Raw genomic sequence first — 8,639 nt, 5'->3', positions numbered from 1 at the left:
AAGAGTTCCCTTCATCAACCTTAAATGTTTCAGGGTTTTCATGGAGAATTGAAGAATTTTTTCAGTTCTTGTTAAAATGTGATTTATTTATGAGTTATGATTTTTAGTAAAACAACTAACAGATACTTGAAGGTGCCTAAGGAGACAATTGTGCTTTGCTGCTTTTTTTTTTACATTGAATGCAGTATGCCATTCTCCAGTCCCAAAGTGCATAGACTGCTTAGCATTTTAATTGGTTTTCAAGCTGAATTCAGCTTTAATGTTCAAGGCCAAAGAGAGGGTTGTGAAGGTTAATTATACTTATCAGCATTTGGAAACAGTCGATTCTCATTGTATGTGAAAGTGCTTTTCTCCTTGGTGGGGGGAGAGTGGCTTATTACTTCATGATGCAACTGGAATGCTTATGTGCTTATCTTGGTTAGGTGATTTCAATGGATAAGCTTTTCAGTTATTTTACAGTTTGGTGCTTATAAATGGCATTGAAATATCCAAGTGGCCATTCACATAAAATCTGGATTTTATGAAGTTAATAGTGCTCCTGTAGTTACTAGATCTTAATTTCATATTCCATGTGTGTTGCAGACAATCTGGGTATGAAAAAGCTTAAGTTATGAATGTCACACACTTTCTAAAAGCTATCATGGGAGTGTAAAATGTGCCATTGCATTAAGAACTACTGGCTTATAATATTCTCAAGTTGTGATCATCAGGAGGAGAGGGCAGCTCGTCCTCTGAATTCTCTTGAGGGCTGCAAAACGAAGGAAAGAAATACTTATGGGAAAGATTTTGCATACCTAAGTAGTTTTGAGAATAAAGGGCTCTGCATACTTAAAAATATTGATTTCAATGAAAGCAACATGTGCCTTTGCTTTACAATTTTGGAAGAAAGCCCCAGCAAACCTTTATTCTCTTACATGTTCATCACAAGACTTCTTGAAGAAATCAGAGTTTTTAAAAGTTAAAGCTTCTAGTTGTAAGTACGGTGTACCTGCTGAAGTTCACTGCTTTGTATCCACGCCCACTGGTTTTGGATATTCAGTCTGGGCACTCAGTCAATAATGGATTGAAAACACAGGACACGAGATTTCTCTAGTCATCCCTTTCAGCGTAGCTCATGCTTGGAAACGTGGTGCCAGTTATTCTTACAGCTACTCCTGCAGGAAATATAAATGGGTACATTCAGTTTTCTTCCTTCTGACATCTCGATGTGGTGTGTGAAAGTGAGCATCAGAGGTGGGATGTGCCCCAGGAAGTGGATGCTTGGCTACGAGTAAGTTGGTACATACATTTATGTTCAGTTATAGCTCTGAGACCTGAGCTATTGCTGCCTAGCTCCATTTACTTTGTGAAGCATGGAAATTAGTCTTTTATTCTTTTCCTAAATGAATAGAGTTTGAAATACATGTGTAAACTGCCTTCAAGGGAATAAAATGTGTAACATGGTACTTAGAGGTGTAGTTAACTGCTGTGGCAGAGATACAGGGTATTGAATTGCTTTATGCTAATATTATCTTGGTAGTTAAGCTAGTGTTATCTTGGTATTGTGTGTGATTTTTAAATGTGAAAGTAAACTATCAAATGCTGTTAAACTGATAACTCTTGTCAGTTTTGGTGACAGTATCGGAATGAGATAATGTCTTGAAGGGAAGGATCTAGTTTTTATCTTTTAAAAATAAATTCTCTCTTAGAATATTCTCTCTTAGAAGTATTCTTTATTGTAAAAACACAAACTAGATTTGCTGGAGCTCACAAGCATTGCATCCTTCCTTCCAGGCATTTGTGTCTGTCTTCTGTCTGTCCCTGGGCTCCCAAACTGTGGCATGTCTCTTGCAACCTGCACCATGCTGTTCTGACTTCCCTTAACTAGCTGTCTATTGAGGGGATGGATAGAGGATGGTGGGGAAGCAGGATTCAAAACTTCCTATCACACAGTCCTATGGGATTGCACAGCTGAGAGGGTAACATTCACCTTAAATCACATGCTCAGGCTATCTCTTGGCCCCGTTAACCCATTTTATGGGAAGGAGAATTCCCAGTACTTGAGTAGACTGGGTGGAACGGCAGGAGAGGGTGTCTTGTCCATTCGATATTTGTTTGGCCCTGAATGGAATATGTCTTTGTCCAGGATGCTAGTTTTTTTTCTCTCTTTATTTTCTGCTCTGAAGCATTTCAAAGAGCTTCCAAGGAAGTGTCAAGACTTTGCTTTCCTGGCTGTGCTATATGAAGTGACCTTACAACCACTCCCTGGTTGTCAAGAAACAGAACCCTATTATCCCAACCATGACACGTACTTTCTTTCCTGCTTGAATGAATTTAGTGTCTTCAGTATTGGTCCCTGAAGCAGAACTGCTCTTCAGAAATGGGATAGTTTTGGGAACAAATGTGTTTAACCCCTGTGCTTGAGAGCTGGCTTTGAGCTGTGAAAGGCTTGGCTTCTATTTTCAGCTCTGGCAAAAATTATTTTTATGTAAGTTGCTTGTTTATCATTGCAAATAGGGTGAGCAGTTGCCTAACCTATGTTAGGCAGCGATATTGAGCTGGTTTCTGAGGGCTGTGAGTTGCAGGTAAGTTGTCACTTGGTGATGGTTATATCTGTTCCATAGCTGCTTGTTGTGGCAGGCTAGGTGCTTCTCATTGCCCAAAGAAATGTCATGAAGGAACATGTAATTTGTTGAATAGAAATAGGTGGGGAAACAAGAGGTCTAGTGCTAGGTCACTTGCCAAGTCTGCAATGCGACAGTATTTTACAGTTCTTGTGGATCAGGTTATATTGTTTAAATGCTATTGATTCATCGTGTTAAACTAAAAGCTATGTGAGATTCTTGCAGCAGTTCCAAATCAAAGTTGGTCAGTTACTCGGTTTCAGAAAGACAAGCTTGGATGTTTGTTACTAAAAGCACTAGTCCTTGTTAAGCCTGTACAAAGGCTATTTGACATATTTGTTTGTGACTTAAAAAACCCCCACAAAACAATGAAGAAAACACACCCACAAAAAACCTACTCCCCCCCCAATACCACCCCAAAAAACTCCCAAACCAAAACCGACCAAAAAAACAATCCCCCCAAAACCTATGAAAGATCCTGAATTGCAAACATGTAGAATAGCACTGACACCTAAAACCCCCAGAAATTAGGTTCATTGGCTCATTTTAATTAGGTAAGCAGTAAAGTAAAAAAACCCTAAACTTGGCATAAACAATGGAAATCTAAATTAGACTTTCTAAATCTTTTTAATAAACCATGATGTGTAAGCCAGATACTATTGCTGCCTGTTTGAACCTGCTGCTACTTTAAGTTAGAATTTCTAGGGTTTTTCCTATTGCAGTAGGCTTCTCTGACCTTTTGTTCTTAAATTCTCGTACAGATATCCTGTATCTTGAAATTGTGGAAACTACCTTCTAGTGCTAGCCAAAAGAAATCCACATAAATGCCATCTCTTATGTCATCAACTCTATTTTAATATCAAGAAGAGGCACTGCTGTCAAGACAATAAAACTAAATTGTACATGAGAATAAATATTAGGTTCCTGTTTGAAATATCCATAGTGTTTAATCCTGCAGAAATTCCATTTCATAAAAACCTCTCAAACACGATATAACTATTGCAGCTAAGCACAGCTCGACTGAGACTTCTCTGTATTAAGTCTTCTTTTATGCTTTTAATCTTAGAACTTGCATTGATTTTTCTATTTTATGTATTTCAGGTTAGAGCAGAAATTAGGATTGCAGTTACTCTCTTACCTGAGCCCCTGTGAAGTGTGTTCATGGTACTTATCAGCAGGACCCAGTGAGGTAATCTCAGTTCTTCGGTGAAACTAAGCCATTGGGGTATAGGAGAGTGATTCTGTACTGGTAGGTCTTTGGGAGCTCTGGATGAGGAAGGACGGTCTATTTTATTCACTTCACATTAATGCTATTTCTCAGCAGTGCTAGCTAACAAAAAACTATTACCACTGTTAGACCTTTGGAAGCCTGTAATCCGGTGTTATTTCTAAATGAATGCAGTTAAATGGCATCACACTCAGAATTTGAATCATTGTATTCTTCTTGGGAAGTTCTTAGTGAGTCACCTAAGTAATATTTTGAGATTGGTCTTTTTTTCAGTGCACAGAACCAACTGCCTCCCCATCCACTTTATGAAACTTGAGGTGTCCTTTCAACAGGTATGAAAACTTAAGACCTCTTAAGGTATATTTCATCTCTAAAATGAGGTACCCATCCTTTTCAGTTCTGAGAAACAGCAAAATGCACAGTGCAAAAGAAAGATTAAAAACCTAGTAGAATTGTCACTTGGAAAATTGTTCCTTTGCACTGACTCAGTTTTGGAGGTATATTATTCATTTGAATTTCATTTTCTTCTTTTTGCTGTAGATGTGCATTAGGATGATTCTCTTCCCCTTTAACTCTTTGTTTATTCAACAGTAGCTGTTTATATTGCTTTGAACTTGAGAACCCTCATCACATTTGGATCAAATGGAACTTGGTAGCATACAGATATGGAACAAAAGGATACTTTGTACTCGAGGGAGCTTCTAGTCAAACACTGACAGTTACTGGTTAAGAGATACAGTAAGAAAAGTAAAGATTGGTATCTGCTTTGGTTAGTTATTGTAATTTCTGGGAAGACTGTGGTGGAACCTTATGTGATACCAAAAATCTGATACAGTATGTCACTTGTAGTCACCTTCTTACACGTTTCTGCTCTTTTGAAGGTGTGTGGGTTTGGAGGTTTTTTGGGGTTTGGTTTTTTAGTATATGGTCTGTCCTGCATATTCTAAGCTTTGACCTTTAGAGCTGGGTGATGCAGAGGGTACATGTAGCCATTAATGTGGTATTAATTTGAATTTGCTTTAGTTACTTTGGATTTGTGTCTGTTGTCAAGGAATGTACTGAGAAAGATTTGGTCACTCTTGAGGAGGACAGTCATCCTATTCCTCCAGGTGTCTGTAACTCCTGCAAAGGTGAGAGAGAGACCATAGGTGAGAAAAGCGGGTGGCTCTCCTTAAGCAGAGGATTGTGTAGTCTTTTGGACACAGTCTTGGAAAAATGTTCTTATCCACCCCCCAGCAACAGACATTTTTAAGCATAAATGGTATTGTAACGTAACTAATACATGCTCTGATGCCTGAGATAGTTGCTTAGTGTTCATATTAAAACTGCAAATTGTTTGTAAACTCTTGGTAAGCGAAATGTTTTACAGAGACTGTCTGACCAGGTACATATTCTGAAATTGTGGCAAGCTGGAATCTTGCTTGTGTTTGCTTAAGTCAGCTTGGAGAGAAGCAATGTAGCAAATCAACTGCAATAGCTTTTGATGTGGGAATGAGCTGTCTGCATCATGGTGCCTATCTCTCCAAGCAAAGTCACTGAGATACAGAAACTTTACAGTAGTTTAAGGTAACTTTTTACTTTATTTGCAACAGGTAAAGAGCACTCATCTAGTCACATATAGTTCATCTGGCAGTTGGTAACTCATTTATCTGCAATAGTATGATTACTTGCCATCATGTATATATAACCTCAGAATAGCTCTCTGAAACTTTATTCTTTATGAAGTTGATTGTATTCTTGACCTGTATGTGAGACTTAAAATATTTCTGTATCTGCGATTGCATTATAACGAAGATGTTTAGAGGGTTTCATCACTGAAGGTAGTATTCTGCATCATTTGAAGTATTAAAGTAGACTTTCAGCATCCCCTTATTGAGGCTTTTTCAGCACAATGAATTAGTTCTTATGTGCTTAAAGTGTTTTTCATAGGCTTGAAATAGTAAGTGTCCCTTTTTTTTTCTCCTTTTTAATGCTTTGACTCTATTTGACAGTAACATTTGTCAAGGGGAAAAGAGAAATTTTTCCTTTTAGAAAAAGCAAGGTTGGATTTTTGTTTTGGAAAGTTCCATGCAGAGGAAATCCAGATCTATCTTTTGTGTCTCAGGATGGCAACTGATTCCCCTTTGGCATCAGAAACAGAATGACTTGTTCTGCCACCTACCCATCTTGTCTGTGGAAACATCTCTGCTGACTTATCTTACTTTTTCATTTCAGAAAAACGTTTAACAACAACATTGTTTTTCCTTTTGCCTTGGCTTGACTCCATTTCCCGCAGTAGTTTCCAGTCCGTGTTGGGTGAGGCTGTAGCTGTAGACATAGTCCATTCTTGCACAGGCTGTTATGGTTGGAATGGAGGTGGGTGAAGAGGTGGCCTTCAGCTGTTCTTTACCGCTGCCATGCCAGACCTGCAAGCAGAAAGGCAGGTGCAAAGTCCCATGGCTTAGCTCAGTTTAAATGATCTGTGTTTTGAGAGTGTCTGTTTAAAATAATTTGCAATAATGGGTGTCCCTCTGACAGAAGAGGGTTAGGGAGCACCTGCACAGACAGGCCTGTGGGCAGGTCTGAAAGGCAGCAGCCGTAGTGGGGAAGGCAGAGGACCAGGTGTGGAGGACTAGTAATCTCTTAAACCCTTTCAGCTGTGTCTAGAACAGTGTGTCATGCTGCAACTTCATAGGCTGCCAACATGACAGCTGAGAAACCATAGGGAGTACTAGCTGGCCTCTCATCATTACTCTGAGATATCAATAGGAGCGTTTTGGCTTCTAAAGCAAACCTCTAGATGAACAGGAGTTGACTAGGTAGATGGGGGTGTGGGGGGAGGGGGGCTATTAGTAGTACCTTTACAGTTGTGAAAGAAAACTTCTAACACTGTTAGAAGAAAGGCAGGATTCCCTGACTTAAAATGATTACATTTGTCATCATGTTCCTTTCTTAAACCTTTTTAGTTTGTCATCTCTGGGCAGGATAAACACAAGGCACAAATAGCAAATGTGCCTTTGTGTCTGGGGTGGAGTTCTGAAATGAAAACAGTTTGCAGTGTGTCTAACCATTTAGTCTGACTGCATCTTTTTTTTTTTCTTCAAAGGCTGTTGTTGACCAATTGAACCTTGTTTAAAATTGATACAAGTATATCTGCTGTAAGATTGGTTTGGCATCCACTTGGTTATTTTGCTGGTTGGTATTGCAGCATCTTGAAATGTAAAAATAAAATGCTAGATTTGGCTATGTAAGGTTTGATTGAACCTTCATTTTCTACATCATCACAACAAAGCAGAAAAAATCTTTTGAATATTTGAGGCTTCATAGGTGCTCTCTGGTTCAAGCTTAAGTGCAAAGAATTTAATGATTTAATGCCTCTCTTGTTCTTATCCTCAAAAGTTAGGCTGAACCCTAGGTAAAACTAGCCTGTAGAGGCAAAGTGAATAATGGTCTAGGTAACCAGACACCCTTATGTGAAGAAATAACCATTTTTAGTATTGAGACTTACAGCTCCTTTGGATTGTGGGAGCAGTCTTAGAAAATATGCATCATGAAGACTGCGACAGGTTGGGGAGCTTCGAAGTGCATTTTAATGGCCAAAGGTCTCCAGAACACTTGGGACTTGAGCTTTGAGAGGATGCTGGGTCTTAGTACCTGGAGGTGACTCTTACCACCTCTTCTGTACTCCTTCATTTTTATCAGGACAAGTTTATTTGTGGGACACCTGTTTAAGGTAGTAATTTATTAAAGTTGCAGTGGCTGTTCAGAAGTTTTCTATCCTTTTTGTTCACTGCCATCTATCACTCTCAAAAGATAGCTATCTGAACTATGCTTCTGCTTTCCAAGGCTCTTTCTAGATGAGACATGTTTTCAAGTCTTGTTCTTAAATGCTTCAAATTTACTGTTTTTTTTTTATACATAGGGGTTGGGTGTGGTTGTTGTGGGGTGGGTTGTTTTTTTTTTTTTTCCCCTTCTGAAAACAGCAATACAGAAACAGAGGAAACAGCTTTCTTTGCATGTGGATTGTTTATTCAGGAAGTGAGAAGGCAGGTGATGAAACTTGGGGTGGAAGGAAGCATTTCATAAGGGTGTACTTACTGGCTGATAGCATTAAGTGATCACAGTATACTTGGGGGACATATGTGAGGCAGTTGTTGAGTCTGGTGTGGTTATAGCTGTAGCGGACTTTTGAGCATTCAAATGTTGCAGTTCAGAGTTAACATAACCATGCAGTTAGTTGTCTGCGACTTCCCCTATATCGTTACTGGTTTTGTCAAGCTCTCCTATTTGGCCTGACTTCACAGCAGAAGGAATTGAACCAAGAGATTTCCTCAGCTCTCAAATTTTTCTTCTAGAATTGGAGAATAAAACCTGTTCCTAGTTCTTCCAAGTTCTTGTTAGCATGTGTAAGATGCTTAGTTTGAAAGTTGAAGAAAAATTTGTGATTTCTTTGTTTACCAGATCTTTTGCTGAATCTTTTGACCCTGTTGGCCTCATTCCATTTTTACTAGTAACTCAGCTTCAGTTCCTGCTTTCTCGGAACTGTTCTCAACAAACACAGGGTCCTTGGCATGCAGTGACATTGGGTCATGTGCAAAAAGCTGGCCTGATCTGTAGCTTGTTAATGAAGTGGACTTGTGAACTGAGAGACATGATCTGTGGCCTCGCACTACAGCCAGGGGGCTGTACGTCCTCTGATGCACTGGATTCAAAGAGCCTTGAAAGTAAGACATGTACCTTTATTGTCTACCTGGACTTCAGCAAGGCCTTTGACCCTGGCTCTCATGCCATACTCCTTGAGAAGCTGGCGTCTCGTGGCTTAGACAAGT

The sequence above is a fragment of the Haliaeetus leucocephalus genome, unplaced genomic scaffold (assembly GCF_000737465.1).
Source record: "Haliaeetus leucocephalus isolate CR32 unplaced genomic scaffold, Haliaeetus_leucocephalus-4.0 Scaffold151, whole genome shotgun sequence".
In the NCBI taxonomy this organism is placed as follows: domain Eukaryota; kingdom Metazoa; phylum Chordata; class Aves; order Accipitriformes; family Accipitridae; genus Haliaeetus; species Haliaeetus leucocephalus.
Note: the sequence above shows the minus strand (reverse complement) of the source record.